General features: G+C 37.1%; 1 protein-coding gene across 3 annotated transcripts in view; it reads right to left on the bottom strand.

Annotated features, from left to right (window-relative positions):
• Positions 1–19,394, bottom strand: part of LZTS2 (leucine zipper tumor suppressor 2) — a 378,469-nt gene that overhangs the window by 51,311 nt on the left and 307,764 nt on the right. The gene's annotated exons all lie outside the window — the stretch shown is intronic.

The following is a 19,394-nucleotide window of genomic DNA, read 5'->3' as shown; positions in this document are numbered from 1 at the left end:
ATTTTAGCCAACTAGTGCTGTGTCTTGCACAACTCCACTACAGAGAGCACAATGTGATCTAAATTAGCAGTCTCTTGTAGTGAAAAGCTAATAAAAAAGCATGTGATAAGAGGCTGTCTGTAGTGGCTTAGATACAGGCAGAAATGTCAAGGTTTAAATGTTATAAAGTATATTAATATAAATATGTTGGTTGTGCAAAGCTATGGAATGTTTAGTAAAGGTGTTGTCTATCTTTTTAAACAATACCAATTTTGGTGTTAACTGTCCCTTTAATGTGTGTGCTGCATCTCTAGAGTCATAGGTAATGCGTGTTAACACATTGCTCCTTTTGTGTCATGTGTCAGAAATAGTCCTGAGGCACAAAACATAAGACAGAAGAGGGAATTGTGGATATATTATGACTCCAGCCAGTAAACATTTTTAAAGGCCATTTAATAATAAAAGACATTTTCTATATAATATTGTTATATTTTTTTATTACTTTATTTATTACATCACAAGCAAGTTTACAGGAGAAATAAAAATCTGAGGCAAGAGAAAAATATTTTAATTATTATGCATGACCATAAAACGATCTCGCAGGAAGAGAAGTTTCCCTGCTCTTACTTGAAGCCTCAGTTAAAGAGGCCTATTTATTAAAAGTCTGTTGGACCTGATCTGACAGTGCGGATTAGGTCTGACAGACATCGCTGAATGCGGAGAGCAATACGCTCTACATATTCAGCATTGCACCAGCAGCTCTTGTGAGCTGCTGGTGCAACACCGCCCCCTGCAGACTCGCGGCCAATTGGCCGCCAGCAGGGGGGTGTCAATCAACCTGATCGTACTCGATCGGGTTGAATTGTGGCGATCTCTGACCGCTTCATCAGAGCAGGTGGACAGGGTTATGGTCTTTAGACCGCTGCTTCATAACTGCTGTTTCTGGCGAGTCTGAAGATTCGCCAGAAACACGGGCCGTCAAGCTCCATTCGGAGCTTGATAAATGGGCCTCTTAGTAACTAATCAAAATAAAAAACAAAGCAAAAAAGAACCCCAGACTAAAATTGAATCATTTTTTTTATAAAGTTACAAATATGTTTGTCTTGGTTGATTAACCCTAAAATAATGTGTGTTATATTTATCTTAATAAAGAAGTGTTGGATTTTGGGCTATATACTGTCTGATGTGTTTGGTTCTGTGCTCTGAAACTAATATATTATATTTAAAGAGTAGAATTACATAATTAATAAGTGCATAATAAAAAGACAATGCAATAACACTGAATTTCAAATAAGCAGTATTTTTTTCTTTCTTACAAATGTATTTTTTCTCACATTTTCTGGACCACGGTATCATGTGACAGACCTCAGCCAATCACAGTATAGTATAAGTATACCCTGTGAACTTGTGCACATGCTCAGTAGGATCTTGTTCCCCAGAAAGTGTGAATATAAAAAAAAAATGTTAATGGAAGTAAATTGGAAAGTGTCTTAAAACTGCATGTACTAAATCAAAAAAGTTTATTTTGATTTGATTTTTCCTTTATTATAATACATCAACGTTTTATGACAGGATTAATAATAATAATAATAATAATAATAATCCATACCCACCAAGTTCAAAGCAGTTGCCAGAAAAAAACATTACTGTTAAAATCTAGTAAATGTCTGTGTGTGAGTTATTTCCTCACTCTCAGCTAGATTACGAGTTTTGCGTTATGAGTGAAAAAGCATTGTTATGCTTCATAACGCTGCTTTTTCCCTAATGCTGCTATTACGAGTCTTGTCAGTATAGCTGTACGCACACTTTTTAGCCCGTCACGCAACGTCAGTACCGCACTTTAAAAAAAAGTCCTTTTTCAATGGGACTATCATAGCGCCGGTATTACGAGTTTTGCCTGGGAGGCCAAAAAGTGAGCGGTACACTCTATAACCACAAGATACATACCGCCATCTAAAGTCAGTAGTTATGAGTTTTACATTACAAAGCTGTAGAATAAAACTCAGCCCCATTGTTAGCTGTCATGAGAGCAGCATGATTCCAGAGCTCTGTCACAAAAGGCCTTTAGCAACAGGGAATCCTGGCCATCCTTATCCAAACCACAAATAGAAATATATGGTAGCCCTCCTACATCCCCCATCTGCAATCTAGAAGGGGTATTTTTCTATTTTTAGTACCTGGGGACCCGCAAAACGGACGGCCACAAAACGGCCAGATCAGGCCTCAGATGCTGAGATTGCCCCTTGTAAATGCCTTGGGGGACATACCCAGACCCTGGGGAGGCTTCAGAGACCATCAGATCCAAAATTGAGTGGCCTGGGAACAAGAAACGGTTCCCTCACCACAGACCAGATTCAAAAATAAATTTAGCCTGGGGATTGGGCCTACCACGGCGCTCCGGATAGAAAACAATAGGCCCCTTTAATATAACTCTACATCTGTTGGCTCCTCTGTGAGCTGACCACACTTCACCAGCACCAGCAACTGCAGCAACCCCCCAGCAAAGGCCGGAGAACAGCCATCAATCTAGACTGGTGATTAGGCCTACCACAAGGCCAGAGCCTCCTAAAAAGTGACAATAAGCACATCTCATTCCTCTTTACTCCCCAGTATCTCACTAGAGAGAGAAACATCTAGCCTCCCCTTACCACTACTCTTTGTTTACTGATCTTAATCTCAACCTATCTGCCTCAGTAATAGAAAAAGATACTAACAGCTTCCTGCAGTTTCCACATTGAATAACCTGTATAGGCCCAAATGCTCCTGAGCCCACAAACTCTGCTCAAACATTTAGATCTCCCTCTTTATAATGCCTCTGAGAATAAGGAAGAAAATAAATTAGAGAGGGGAAAAAAAAAAAAAAAAAAAAAAAACCTTCTTCTGCAAATAGCGGTTATTTTCCCTTAACATATTGTCAGGTATTAAATTACCCCTTCAGCAGCTTAGGTTTATTGCCTGCCTATTACACGTTGAGCCAAAAGAACAGCATACCCCCGAATAGTCCTACCTCAGCTGCTATAAGATCATTTTGGGAGCAACTACCACCAATAATGGCGTCCAAATGTAACACTAAGCAAGATAAAATGTCAAAACCTATATCGGGGAAATCAACTATTATGTCCTCCTTTTTGCAGTGTCCTGATTCAGTGAATACTTCCCCTACTTGTCACAAACCTAAGGAAAAACCCCTGCAAGTACAGACACAAGAACCTCAATCTAGCAGAAACCTGCCAGTGGACTGTCAGCTCTCACAAATTTTTTTGCAAAACTTACCTTCAGAACAAGACCTAGCAGACATTGTCCGCTCTTGCATCAGAGAAGAGCTGGAGGAGTTGAAACAAGATATCCATACGCTGGTCTTTCAGGTCGAAACCTTGGAAAGCAATCAAGATATCATTAAAGAAGACGTCAATCAACTGACAGAACAATTAACCTCTCAGCAAGAGACTATCCTCTCTCTTCAAGATAAACTTGATGATCTGGAAAACCGAAGCAGACGCAAAAATATGCGTATTAGGGGAGTACCTGAATCAGTGCTGCCAAGAGACTTTCCTGTTTATCTCCAGGACTTGTTCCGTCATCTAAAAGATCCCTCTCACACGGATGACATTCCTTGGGTCAGAGCTCACAGAACCCTGAGACCAAAGCCACCGGACTCAGCCCCACCAAGGGACATCATGATCCGCCTCAAGATCTTTCAAGAGAAGGAAATGCTCCTGAATCAAGCCCGCAAAAACCAACCTGTAAGGTTAAAGGGACACTGTACCCAAAAATTTTCTTTCATGATTCAGATTGAGCATGCAATTTTAAGCAACTTTCTAATTTACTCCTATTATCAATTTTTCTTCATTCTCTTGCTATCATTATTTGAAAAAGAAGACATCTAAGCTTTTTTTTGGTTTCAGTACTCTGGACAGCACTTTTTTAGTGGTGGATGAATTTATCCACTAATCAGCAAGGACAACCCAGGTTGTTCACCAAAAATGGGCCAGCATCTAAACTTACATTCTTGCATTTCAAATAAAGATACCAAGAGAATGAAGAAAATTTGATAATAGGAGTAAATTAGAAAGTTGCTTAAAATTTCATGCTCAATCTGAATCACGAAAGATTTTTTTTGGGTACAGTGTCCCTTTAAGGGGCAATGTCTTGAAGTTCTTCCAGGATTTGTCGACCCGCACTCTACAACGCAGGAAGGAATTTTCACCCCTCACCACCTTGCTGCGGAACAAAAGAATTCTGTACCGATGGGGCTTCCCAACTAACCTCTGGACAATCAGCAACAGCACCCGTGTAGTATGCAAAAACCCAGAAGACATTCCAATCTTTTGTGGAACACTTGGACTTGACCCCCCCTCAGACACGCCCCCTTCTGAGCCACTGAGCTCTTAAACCCTCAAAAGACAGAACACTCCAGGTGAATCCTGGCATACTGCCCTACCTAGGAAAAGTAAGCCAAAAGATGCCACCAATAGAAGACACACTACCATCAGTTCTGCTTCCTCTAACGCCTCACCATAATGAACTTCATATTCCACACTTTCTGTGCTGTAACAACAGGACTTGATTACTGAGCAATGTCTTCTCTTTGGGATGGGCAAGTAACTTTAGCGTTTATATAAACCTTGTCATAGTATATCTCACAAACCCATGTTACCCCCAGGTATGGAGGCCCGCATACCATATCATACCTCCCTACATTTCACACCCCTTTTCCCTCCTTTAACATATACCCATATCCCCTCCCTTCCTCATCCTCTCCCTCCCTACCCCTCAATTCCCCCCTCCCTCCCAGGAGCCAGATCAGGATTCCCAATTACGTAAAATGAATACATTTCTAGTATTCATAGGGCGTATTGTGGTTACTCCCCTGAAATACTCTCATATATGCCCTATAATAGGAAGAGAGACTTTTTGTTTTATTTTAATGTATTCACGTTTGTTACTGTTTATAATGTTATAATGTTAGTTAAGATTCAACTACTGTTTTGTTGCTATGTGTTTGTCTTTTTGCAGATATGTACCCATTTTGTGCTTCCATACTCTAAGCAGTACCAGAAGGTATATACTATCCCTAATCTTGTACCAACACCCTCCACACTGTCATTCACACCCATAAAGTGACTTCCCCCAAGCAATTGACCTTGCTCACAGAATGTGAAAGGCTTGAACTCCCCCCATAAAAGGTCCAAAGCACTTGCAGACCTAGCAAAGAGGCAAATAGACATAATTTTCTTACAAGAAACACACTTTAAACGAAATAAAGAACCGAAATACTTAGGGAAAACTTACACCACACACTACCACAGTTCAGGCCTAGAAAAGAAAAATGGGGTGAGCATACTGTTTAAAAAATCTCTCCCTTTTACCTTGATACAACTTTCCAGAGATGGAGAGGGGCGTTTTTTAGGTTTGATGGGCCTTCTGTATGGCAGACCCATCACCTTAATTAATATTTATGCTCCGCACACAAATCAAACCACTTTCTTTAAAAACATATTCAAGAGAACACTGGATATCACTAAAGGCCCATTGGATCTAGCCAGAGACTTCAACACCCTACTGCAACCATTAAAAGATAGTTCCAACCCTAACATACAAATATCCAAAAAAGTTACCACCACTTTGTGGAAAGGGTCTGAAGGACCTTAACCTATATGACACATGGAGATTCATTCACCATGATAAAAGAGTCTACACCTTTTTCTCGCATCCAAATAAATCTTATAGTAGACTGGATTATGTACTTACAAACCAAAAAGGCCTAACACACTTACATCTCAGTGATATCTCACCCACATCGTGGTCAGACCACTCAGCTGTTAAAATAAAATTTTCCTGGTCCGAAACACCTTCAGAACCATATTCCTGGAAACTAGACGCATCTCTCCTAATCACACTAATCACGTTATCCAAAACCATCTCTGAATACTTTACAAACAACTCCAACTCTATCACTGACAATTTTAAAATTTGGGAAGCACACAAATGTGTGTTAAGGGGAGAATTAATTAAAATTAAGGCTCAAAATCAACGAGCAAATCGTACACAATACAAAGAACTAACAGATACCCTTTTAAAAACTAGACTTAGCGCTAAAAAAAGATCCCACTAATTCTAATATAGAGAAAGATCTACAGGCCGCTAGAACAGCCCTAGACAAATTTCTAGACATTGAGTACCAAACTCTACGAACCAAAACTAATAGCATGTTCTATTACGAAAGTAATAGAGCTGGTAAACTGCTAACTCGTGCCTTAAAACAACAAAAAAAAAGATTTAAATCCTATATCTATGAAATCACTACTCCAAAAAAAAAGTCGCTTAAGACTACGCCGGAAATCTTACTGGCATTTCAAGAATATTATACAATTCTCTACAATATACATGAAGACCCCCCACACCTGAACATCTCCGCGATCTCTCAACATACATAGCGAATTGTCCACTACCTTCAATCACTGATGAACAAAAATCACATTTAAATAGGCCAATAACCATCCATGAAACCATATCTGCCATAACTACCCTTAAACATGGAAAAAGTCCAGGCCCAGATGGCTTCTCCTCCAAATATTACTGAGCATTTTCTTCTATCTTAGCCCCACATCTTACATTAATTTTCAACGAGGCCACTGATGAACACCTCTTTCCACCTTCTATGCTAGAGGCCCACGTAACGGTAATACCTAAGCCAAACAAGCCACCTACAAATCCAACAAATTTTCGCCCTATCTCTTTACTGAATGTTGATATCAAAGTCTTCGCTAAAATACTTGCATCCAGAATTAACTCTATACTCCCATTCATAATCCACCCTAACCAGGCTTGGTTTACACCCATGCGAGAGTCTAGAGATAACACAACCAAAATACTAACTCTTATGGAACATGCAAATCACCACCAAATCCCCTCCGTGTTCATTTCAATGGACCCGGAAAAAGCCTTTGATAGGCTGAATTGGCTTTTCCTTAAACATACAATGGCTAAATTTGGATTTGATCAAAAGTTTATAGGGCGAATCTTTGCCTTATAAAACAGGCCACAAGCAAAAATAAGATTAAATTATTCCACATCTCATCCTTTCCAGATCACAAATGGCATGAGACAGGGGTGCCCCCTCTCACCTCTATTGTTTATCTTAGTCATGGAGGTTTTAGCCACGTACATCAGGAAACAAACAACAATTACTGGATTCTAAATAGGGCAAACCGAATATAAAACCACTCTTTATGCGGACGACATATTCATGACCATCACTGACCCAGTTAACTTTGTCACTTCACTAATCTCAACACTACATACTTATTGGCCTCTACTCTAACTTTAGTATTAATATTGCAAAATCCGAACTTTTAAGTATAGCACTGCCCAATACCACATTAGAGACAGTCAAACAACAATTCTGTTTCCGAACCCAACATAAGGCGATAAAATATTTAGGAGTGCAAATTTCACCAAAAACTGAAGATATAATCTCCCTAAACTTTAAAACCTTAAAGAACGATATCAGCTCAATGTTACAATGCTGGGCAACTAAGCCCCTCTCTTGGTATGGAAGAATAAATGCAATTAAAATGATAATACTCCCCAAGATTTTGTCTTTTTCAAACGTTGCCTATTCCTATTCCAGATACACTAATCTTCCAACTTCAAAAATTGCTAAACTCCTTTATATGGTCCTATAAAAGACCCCGCGTAGCTACAAACATCTTATATGGTCCCAAAGACCTAGGAGGCATAGGAGCACCCAATTTACAGTACTATAGATTGGCTGTTTTTTTAACTAGAATAGTTGATTGGTGCAAACACAGAAGCACGTGAGTGGGTTATGCTTGAGCGCACTCTAACGACTCTCATTTGGGAGGCCACTGCTGGCTTCCTGACGATATCAGACGTCTGCCCCTCAATGCTCCCATAACTGTGAAGGAAACATTCAAACAGTGGGATAAACACATCAAAAGATCTCCCCACTTTTTTAGCTCATACTCTCCGTTAACACCACTAGTAGGAAATACCCTGTTCCCATTTCACTCTCTTTTACATATAACAGACAATCCCACCATGATAGAAATGGTCCCGATACACACACTACATCACAATGGCAAACCAAAACCACACAATGAAATTGTTACCTTACTCGGACCCCAATTCAATAGTTTGTTTATGTACTTGCAATTAACGCATTACCTGCAGACGCATCCCTATAAAAAAATATCTAACCCGCCCTTTGACAACCTTTGAAAACATGTGCATACACACTTTCCCCAATAAAAGTATACTATCGCTTATACATCAACGGTTCTTTTCATCCTACGCTTCTACTCTACCATCTTAAGTTAAAAAGTGGTGAAATTGAAATAGGTGACTCCTGCACCAACAAAGAATGGCTGCATATCTTTGCCAGTATGAGCAAGTCCTCATTTTCTATCTCAACGCTAGTGATGAACCTGAAGCTTCTAAGCAGATGGTACTACACACCACACCGCTTACACCAGTTATTCCCTGGCACACCTGCCGAGTGCTGGAGAGGCTGTTCAGATTTAGGTACCCCCACTCATATATGGTGGTCCTGCCCCATAGCTGAACATTTCTGGAAACTAATCACCATTGAAATTACACGTGTTCTAGATATTCCTCTCCCCTTCACAATATGAACCTTCTTCTTTAACTCTTTCCCAAAAATCAAATGCAAACATAGATCCACACTACTAACAATTATGATCAATACTGCCAAGAGACTAATTCCCTTACATTGGAAGAAAACAGAACTCTCAAATATCTCTGTTTGGAGCAACCTGGTATCACACACACTTAATTTAGAAAAATACCACTACACTCATACAAAACCCACAGAGGACTACTATTCAATATGCTTCATATGGGAAGAGTACCTACAAGCCTGATTACGGACTAACTGAACCTTTGTTTCAGTAATTTAGAGCACCCATTAACCTATATCATGATATTTCCCTGTCCTAACACCCCACTGAATAGATTGTCTCGCATTAGTATACACCTATTATTCACCCCTATATACACTCTGGTACACATATGTGTATAAAAAGAAATCAACTGTACTTGTTTGAAGCAAACCTGTGACTGATGCACGTTTAGTTAATTTTCTGCAAGATGCTACATGTAGTATACTAAAATTCACTTGTTTTTTGTTTATAGTTGATTGTAAACCAGTTACTGATGTTGGCCTAATTTAAAGAGAGCTGCCAGAAATAGATAGACATTTTGCACTGAGTGGGACCCTGTCTCGCTTGTACAAGACATATTGAGTCTTTGCAACGCTCCACTAGTTGCCAATGTGATATAAAAATGTTATCTTTGTTAAATCTCAGGCGCTCATTTCTGTATATGCAAATTGTATATTGACCAGCTAACTGTTCACTAAATGTTTCAATAAAGCTCTTTTGGAAAAAAAAAAAAAAAGTGTACACTAACACCCATAAACTACCTATTAACCCCTAATCCGAGGCCCTCCCACATCGCAAACACTATAATAAATTTATTAACCCCTAATCTGCCGCTCCCGACAGCGCCACCACTTAAAAAAAGTATTAACCCCTATTCTGCCACTCCCTGACATCGTCGCCTCTATAATAAACCTATTAACCCCTAAACCGCTGCACTCCCGCATTATAAACACTATTTAAAGATTATTAACCCCTAATCTGACGTCCGCCCAACACCGTCGCTATAATAAACCTATTAACCACTAAACCGCAAGCCCCCCACAAAGAAATATACTAAATAAACTATTAACCCCTAAACCTCTGGCCTCCCACATCACTAACTCTACATAAATATATTTACCCCTAAACCTAACCCTAACGTAACCATAACCCTAACCCCCCCTAACATAAATATAATTAAAATAAATCTAAATTAAACTTACAATTATTACCTATCTAATTCCTGTTTAAAACTAAATACCTGTAAAAAAAAAAAAAAAACTAAGCTAGCTACAAAATAACTAATAGTTACATTGTAGCTCTCTTAGGTTTTATTTTTATTTCACAGGTAAGTTTGTATTTATTTTAACTAGGTAGACTAGTAAGTAAATAGTTATTAACTATTTAATAACTACCTAGTTAAAATAAATACAAAGTTACCTGTAAAATAAAGCCTAACCTGCCTTACAATAAAACCTAACATTACAATAAAATAAAATAAAAAAATAAAAAACAAACACTAAATTACACAAAATAATAAACAAAATTATCAAAAATAAAAATGAATTACACCTAATCTAATAGCCTTATCAAAATAAAAAAGCACACCCAAAATAAAAAAAAACCAAGACTACACTAAACTACCAATTGCCCTTAAAAGGGCCTTTTGTAGGGCATTGCCCCAAAGAAATCAGCTCTTTTACCTGTAAAAAAAAATACAAACAACCCCCAACAGTAAAACCCACCACCCACATAACAAAACCCCCCCAAATAAAAACCTATCTAAATAAACTTAAGTTAAACATTACCCTGAAAAGGGCATTTGGATGGGCATTGCCCTTAAAAGGGCATTTAGCTCTTTTACATTGCTCAAAACCCTAATTTAAAAATAAAACTTACCCAATAAACCCTTAAAAAAAACCTAACAGTAACCCCCGACGATCCACTTGCAGTTTTCGAAGACTGGACATTCATCCTCACCCAGGCAACAGAAGTCTTCATCCAAGCGGGCAGAAATCCTCCTTGAAGCCGGCAGAAGTCTTCATCCAAGCGGGCAGAAGTCTTCATCCAGACGGCATCTTCTATCTTCATCCATCCAGCGCGGATCGGGTCCATCTTCAAGACATCCGGCGCGGAGCATCCTCTTCTTATGAAATCCGCTGGAAAATGAGGTTTCCCTTTCCTAGGATTTTTTCACCTTTAATTCCTATTGGCTGATAGAATTCTATTAGCCAATCGGAATGTTAGGGACGCCATGTTGGATGAAGTCACTTAAAGGGAAACTTCATTTTCCAGAGGATTTCGTAAGAAGAGGATGCTCTGTGCCGAATGTCTTGAAGATGGACCCGCTCCGCGCCGGATGGATGAAGATAGAAGATGCCGTCTGGATGAAGACTTTTGCCCCTTGGATGAAGACTACTGCGGGCTTCGAGGAGGACTTCTGCCCGATTGGATGAAGACTTCTGGCGCCTGGATGAGGATGGATGTCCGGTCTTTGAAAACTGTAAGTAGATCGTCGGGGGTTAGTGTTAGGTTTTTTAAGGGTTTATTGGGTGGGTTTTATTTTTAGATTAGGGTTTTGGGCAATGTAAAAAAGCTAAATGCCCTTTTAAGGGCAATGCCCATCCAAATGCCCTTTTCAGTGCAATGTTTAGCTTAGGTTTATTTAGATAGGTTTTAATTTGGGGGGTTTTGTTGTGTGGGTGGTGTGTTTTACAGTTGGGGGGTTCTTTGTATTTTTTTTACAGGTAAATGAGCAGATTTCTTTGGGGCAATGCCCCGCAAAAGGCCCTTTTAAGGGCCATTGGCAGTTTAGTGTAGGCTAGGGTTTTTTTATTTTGGGTGGGCTTTTTTATTTTGATAGGGCTCCACGGGAGTGAGCTCAATGTTATCTATATGGCACACATTTACTAGCGCTGTCTAGTTGTGAAAAACTGTCAAATTGCCCTGAGATAAGAGGCAGCCTTCAAGGGCTTAGAAATTAGCATATGAGTCTACCTAGGTTTAGCTTTCAACAAAGAACACCAAGGGGCCGATTCATCAAGCTCAGTATGGCGCCTGATGCAGCTGTTTACGCACGAGCCTTCAGGCTCGCTGGAAACAGGAGTTAAGAAGCAGCGGTCTAAAGACTGCTGCTCCTTAACTCGTCTGCCACCTCTGAGGCAGCCGACAGCAAACCACCCAATTGCGGCCGCAGTTCACAAGAATGGTATGCTGTTGGCATTTATCGATTGTGCGGCGGACATGATCGCTACAGTGGATCATGTCCGTCCGCACTTTCATAAATCGGCCCTCAAGAGTACAAAGCAAATTTGATAATAAAAGTAAATTGGAAAGTTGTTTAAAATGGCTTGCCCTATCTGAATCATGAAAGTTTAATGTTGACTAGACTGTCCTGATCATACACCATTGTTTCCTTGGCCTGAGGACTATAAAGAATCATTCAATACAGCAGAAAGTTATAATCAACACATACATAATAAACATACAATTCAATAGCACTTACTCTAAATTTTAAATGAGCAGATTTTTTTGACAAATTGAAAAATTAACCCCAATTTGCCTGCACCCTGTATCATGTGGCAGCCATTAGCCAATCACATACTCAACTATATATACACTATGAACTCTTGCACAGTGTGGACGCTAGCTGGTGCCTCAGAAAGTGTGCAAAATTTGATAATGGAGGTAAATTGCAAAGTCTATTACAAATGCTGCTTTATCTGAATCATGTCCATTTTAATTATTCCTAACACTCTATTTTGATATAGGAATAACAGCCAAAAACCTGTTTTTTTCCCCAAATTGTTCTCTGAATGTTATTGTACAGTTTGAGTACCTCAGATTGTATATAAAATACTTTTTTTTGTGGTTTCTTATAGTGGACCCTAGTTTTACATGTTTGTGTACTAAGCAATGAGTACTTGCTCTTTATTCGCCTCATGTGCCTGTATGCAATCGGAACTTGTTTAACTTAAATGTTTTAATTGTCATGTTTCAAGATTATTAATAAAGATTATTGATAAATATAAAAAAAAGAAACCGTAACTGAAGTAACCCATCTTATACAGTGACAGTGTAGTTTTACATAACTACATTTACAGGATAAACATCAAAATCCTATCAAGTATAAGTCAGTTTTACAGAAACATTTCTACAAAATATACTGAAACAACAATCATTACAAACAAGTTCTTCCACAGTCAGCTGCTTTAATAAAGAACCTTGTCAAACCTAATGTCTCAGTCCCACAATACAGTGCTCCACTGGCATTCGACCATCCTTATTTTAAAGGGACAGGAAAACCTAAAATTTATTTCATGATTTGGACATAACATACCATTTCAAACAACTTTCCAATTTACTTCTATTATGAAATTTGCTTAATTTTCTTATTTTCCTTTGCTGAAGGAACAGTATTGCACTACTGGCACCTAGTTGAACACATCTAGTTAGCCAATCACAAGAGACAAATGTGTGCAGGCACCAATCAGCCGCAAGCTCCTCCTAGTTTCAGATATGTGCATATTTTTTTTTAACAAGGGATACCAGGAAAACAAAGCACATTTGAAAATAGAAGTGAATTTAAAAATGTCTTAAAATAACATCATGCAAGTTTAATTTTGCCTTTCCTATCCATTTCAACTATCCCTCTGACCTTTTCCTATTTAGAATACACAGAGTGCTGTATTTTTCTGCATCTGGTTAATTCCTGTCCTCTCTGTAAAAGAGAGAGAAAGAATGAGACAGAGACAGAGAGAGGGAGAGAGAGATATTTAGATAAACAGAACAAAGTGAGTGAGAAAAATCTATAGAGAGAGAGAAATAGAACAAGGAGAAATAAAGAGAAAGAAATATAGAGACAAAGAGAGATAGAAAAAGAGATATAGAGAACAAGAGAGAGAGAGAGAGAGAAACAACGAGAGAAACAGAACAAAGATAGAGAGAAATACAACAAAGAGAAATAGAAGAGAGACAAAGAAAAAGAGAAATAGAGAGAGACAAAGAGAGAGACAGAGAGAGACAGAAAGAGAGAGATAAAGAGCCAAAGAGAGAGAAAAAGAAAGAGAAAGAGAGAGAAAGAGTGAGAGAGAAAGAGAGAAAAAGAGTGAACGAGAGAGAGAAAGAGTGAACGAGAGAGAGAAAGAGTGAACGAGAGAGAGAAAGAGTGAACGAGAGAGAGAAAGAGTGAGAAAGAAAGAGAGAGAAAGAGAAAAAGGGAGAAAGAGAGAGAAAGAGGGAGAGAGAAAGAGAGAGAGAAAGAGGGAGAGAGAAAGAGGGAGAGAGAAAGAGTGAGAGAGTGAACGAGAGAGAGAAAGAGTGAACGAGAGAGAAAGAGAGAAAGAAAGAAAGAAAGAGAGAGAAAGAGAGAGAGAAAAAGAAAGAGGGGGAGAGAAAGAGAAAGTAAGAGAAAAAGAGAGAGAAAGAAAAGAAAGAAAGAGATGGCGAGAGAGAGAGAGAGAGAGAGAGAGAGAGAGAGAGAAAGAAAGAAAGAGAGAGAAAGAGAGAGAGAGAGAGAGACAAAGAAAGAAAGAGAGAGAAAGAGAGAAAGATAAATTCACGTGGCCTATCACAGGTACAACACGTGCAATGTATACTATATTAAAGGGACACTATAACCAAACATTTTCTTTCATGATTAAGTTAGAGAATATAATTTTAAACAACATTCCAATTTACTTCTATTACCTAATTTGCTTTATTCTTTAGATATACTTTAATGAAGAAATAGCAATGCACACAGTGAACCAATCACAGGAGGCATCAATATGCAGCTACTAAGCATATCTAGATATGCTTTTCAGCAAAGAATATCAAGAGAATGAAGCAAAATAGATAATAGAAGTAAATTAGAAAGTTGTTTATAATTGTATGCTCTTTCTAAATCATGAAAGAAAAAATTGGGGTTTCATGCCCCTTTAATGCCTCATATGTACATGGTCGTGTGTTACAATGCATTATAATACACAAGTATTTTGATAAACTTGGAAGTGTTATAGCTCCTACACTTTCTATATATCCTTTTGCAGCTCGTATACTGTCTCTGAAAATGTATAATTACAAAAATAAAATAAAAAAATACAGAAGCCAACACAAGGGTGTCAAAGATGAGTCAAAGGACAGATGTAATCTAGTGAGGGGCCTCATAAACGTTTCTATTAGGATGTGAAATGGTTAAGCAAAAATATATACAGTGAAACTTTAGCTGTATTTGTAGACTGTTCACAGACATATTATGAGTCATGGAAACTTTAATTTTACTAACTCTTCTTTGATTAGAGTTACAGAGCAAGTTCAACTGCACCACTGGGAGGAAAACAAAATATAAAGGAATTTTTTTGCAGTTCTTTACCAATGCTTGTTAACCTGGACTAAATCAGGCTGTCACACTGAAGGTTGTGATGTGGCATTTAAATCAAGTGGAATCACATCTCAGGAAAATCCATCTACCTCATATAGTCTACTGAATAAACATTCACCCACAACCCAATTCCTACGTCTGATTTTTCTCATAATCCTTCCCCCTTATGCTTTCTTCCCTTTCATGTCTACAAAGACTTTTTTTCCCCCTTTGGGCTGACCTTAAAGTTGCTTTGAATAGATTTCTTTTCTCTTTTTTATTTGTTGACTCTCTGAATGTTGCCAGGAGTTCAAGTCAGCTTTGCGTGACTAACTCACATTTCTGGAAACATTAGACACCAAAGCGCTGCTTTAACACTAATCAAATCCTTTTCTGCCTATGAAAGTCGGCTAAGACAAAACAAGGCTTTATTAACAAAGGACAGCCCTGATACAAAGCACCTGTTCAGGGCTCTAAAGGCCATGCTAATCCATTTTTCTTTGTTTCACTTGTCTAACAATAACAAATATCAAGACCGGGAGCGAACCTAAGGCAAAAGCGCTCAAATCAGCAAACGTATCCTAGCAAACATCTCTATAATGTTTTCTACTTTGTTAATATTTTGAGACTTTACAAATTTTATTAAATAAATTCAGCTTTAATTCCTCTATGAAGCTAGTGCACACACTTAGAAGATGAAAGGCTTAGAAAATATTGCATAAGTCTTTAACAATTGTATCAAAGTAATATAATATTCTCTCTGTCCTTAACAGGATCTTAAACACTAAATACATTTTGTAAGCATAGTATTGAGGTTATTTCTATCTACATCTAGTCATGGATGCTTACATTTTGAAAACCATCTTTCAGTAAATTCCAGTGCGGACTTGTAATAAGCAATGGGTTATACTTAAAGGGACAGTCTACACCAGAATGTTTATTGTTTTAAAGGATAGATAATCAATTTATTACCCATTCCCTAGTTTTGCATAATCAACAGTTATATTAATATACTTTTTACCTCTGTGAATATCTTGTATCTAAGCCTCTGCAAACGGACCCCTTAATTCAGTTCTTTTGACAGACTTGCCTTTTAGCCAATCAGTGCTGGCTCCTAGGAACTCCACATGCGTGAGCACAGTGTTATCTATATGAAACACATGAACTAACACCCTCTAGTGGTGAAAAACGGTTAAAATTCCCTAAGATAAGAGGCGGCCTTCAAGGGCTTAGAAATAAGCATACGTATAGCGCTGCGGAACCTGTTTGCGCTCTACAAATACCTGATAATAATAATAATAATAATAATAATATGAACTTCCTAGGTTTAGCTTTCAACTAAGAATACCAAGAGAACAAAGCAAAATTGGTTATAGAAGTCAATTGAAAAATTGTTTAAAATTGCATACCCTCTCTGAATCATGAAAGTTTATTTTGGACTAGACTGTCCCTTTAATAGAAAATACAATTTTAAAAGGTTTTTACCTTTTATTTATTTTTTTAAACTTCATTTGTGCAGTGTAAATTACTTCATGTCACAACCCCTCAAGGGGGCTGGGGTCTTTACAGGAAAGCAAAGGAATAGTGTTGCTAGGAGACACCATAAAATAGCTCCAGTCAGTTTACTGCCATGAACAGTAGTGAACTTTTGCAGCAAAAATCATGTGATAGTAGAACTTATTTTTTTAGGTCTGCTTGCTTATCTAGCTAAAGGTAGTGATTAACCTTAAAATTTCCAAGTGCTCATTTTGCAAGAAAACAAATGAGTATTTTTTATAACACAATCTGTTTCATTTTATGTTTACTTTGGTTTAACTTTTTGTTGTTTTTATTCTCCAATATATATGTAATTAAAGTTTCCAATAGTATAAGATTTTAAATCTATTTAGGTGATCAATAAGCTTTTGGTAAGTTCTTTTCCATAATTTTTTTTTTTTTATACTGTCCCTTTAATTACTTTGCATACCGTAAAGAAGTAAAATGCCATATATACGCTAAGCTTTTGGGGGAATTCAAAAGTTTTTAACCCCTTCAAAAACATAATGAGTGCCAGTGATTTGATATGTCTGAAAAAATCATTATTATTTGAATAGATCAAGTCTACCAACTACTACTTAGCCATAGATGGCTTGTCAAGGTATATTAAATCTTGTTTAAAAATATATCATGTTTAAAAATATATAAAAACAAATCACTTTAGAAATCACAAAATGATGGTCTGTGGTTTGTCCAGTGTGATCTTTACAGGTTCTGAAACTAAGAGACATACTTTTTAAAACGTATATATGGCGTTTTACTTCTTTACGGTATGCAAAGTTATTAAAGGGACAGTATAGACCTTTTTTTTGCAGTTTTGCAATAAATTAATACAGAGTTTGGAAATGATTTGAATGTATTAATATCTTGTTTACTACAAATGTTTTTTTTTTTTTTAATAATACAACGCCACCTACCAGTTTCCTTATCTGGAGGAGCCAATCAGGACTTGTTACTGGAGTAGACAAGGCTAGCCACAGTCATTATGTTAGAAAATTATTCATTGTTTTGCCGTTTATTATCTGATCAACTCTGCTGAAGCTAATTACGGTCAGATATGTGGCATGTTTAAGCTTGTGATGCCCGCCTTGTGTTATTCCCCTTGTCAGATATGGAAACCTCTTAAATTACAGGAAAAAGGGGAAAAATAAATAATTAAAGTATATTACAAAAGTTGTTATGCTACACATAATTAAACATTTTATATAAAAATCTCTAAGTGTTTAACTGTCCCTTTAACATTTGTTTAAAGCTGCAATCATGAAAGAAAACATTTGGGTTTCATGTCCCTTTCATGTTAAATCTGTAAAAAAAAAAAAATACTTTCAGATCTCTTTACAAAAGTCACCAAATACTGAACTAAAATGCCTACATCTTCATTTTCCTTATTTTGGCACATGCTATATGTAATTTCGGAGGACGTTTTAAGAAAAGGGATATAACTCATATAAAGAGATTTAAAATAACACTAGGCAGGAACGTTTTTTTTGTCCACTTTCCTGCCACAATATGTACTGTCTATACTTAAATTTGTTTTTAGGGGGAAAAAAATTACCTCTCAAAAAAGAGAAATTAAAAAAACAACCCCCACCCAGACATTTAGCCTTTCTATATATGATTAACTAGCGGAAAACTTTAGGTTACACAGATTTGCGTTTAAGATTTTTCTTTCAGCTGTTCAACTACTTAGTGAGATTTTCCAAATCAATTAAAAACAATTTACTCAGAGTCTGTAACAAATTGAACAAATGATTCTTACAACAAAGACTTATCCAACAAAGTAGTGTGTGTGTATCCCTAATCAAGCAAGCACCGTCTGTATTTACTTATTATAGGCAAACAACTCAAAAAGGTTGAGATTGAGTTTATAGAATACCTTTCAGTCTAGCTAAAAATAAATAGTTCATATAAAGTTGTCTGATTTATTTCTTCAAGTGACACTCTAAAGCAGCACTAGAAGATTAACTTAAAAATGCATAAAATGAATATAAATGGACATCAAAATACAAAAAGAAAATGCTTTTTTTAGACCAGATTATTACTGCATTAATGTATTAATGCATTTATTGCAATCAATTAAAAACAATTATGTTTAATCCCGTCAAACGGTATAAACTCATAGTTAAAGTCAGCTCCAGAGCAGGAAAACACTGTTGGGAGCTAGCTTAATATATCTAGTGAGCCAATGGAAAAAGGCATAGCTCCCACTGGTGCATTACATACCTAGGTATGCTTTTAAACAAAGGAATAACAACAGACTAATTTGAAAAGTAAATTAGATTGTTTAACCCCTTAATGACTACAGCAATTTTCCATTTTCTGTCCGTTTTGGACCAAGGCTATTTTTACATATTTGCAGTGTTTGCGTTTAGCTGTAATTTTCCTCTCACTCATTTACTGTACCCACACATATTATATACCATTTTTCTCGCCATTAAATGGACTTTCTAAAGATACCATTATTTTCATCATATCCTATAATTTACTATAAAAAAATATAAAATATGAGGAACAAAATAGAAAAAAACAAAACACTTTTTCTAACTTTGACCCCCAAAATCTGTTACACATCTAAAACCACCAAAAAAAACACTCATGCTAAATAGTTTCTAAATTTTGTCCTGAGTTTAGAAATACCCAATGTTTACATGTTCTTTGCTTTTTTTGCAAGTTATAGGGCCATAAATACAAGTAGCACTTTGCTATTTCCAAACCACTTTTTTTCAAAATTAGCGCTAGTTGGAACACTGATATCTGTCAGGAATCCCTGAATATCCCTTGACAAGTATATATATATATTTAGAAGACATCCCAAATTATTGATCTAGGCCCATTTTGGTATATTTCATGCCACC

The sequence above is a fragment of the Bombina bombina genome, chromosome 9 (genome assembly GCF_027579735.1).
Source record: "Bombina bombina isolate aBomBom1 chromosome 9, aBomBom1.pri, whole genome shotgun sequence".
In the NCBI taxonomy this organism is placed as follows: domain Eukaryota; kingdom Metazoa; phylum Chordata; class Amphibia; order Anura; family Bombinatoridae; genus Bombina; species Bombina bombina.
The sequence above is the reverse complement of the archived record's forward strand: the minus strand, read 5'-3'. Positions and strand labels throughout refer to the sequence as shown.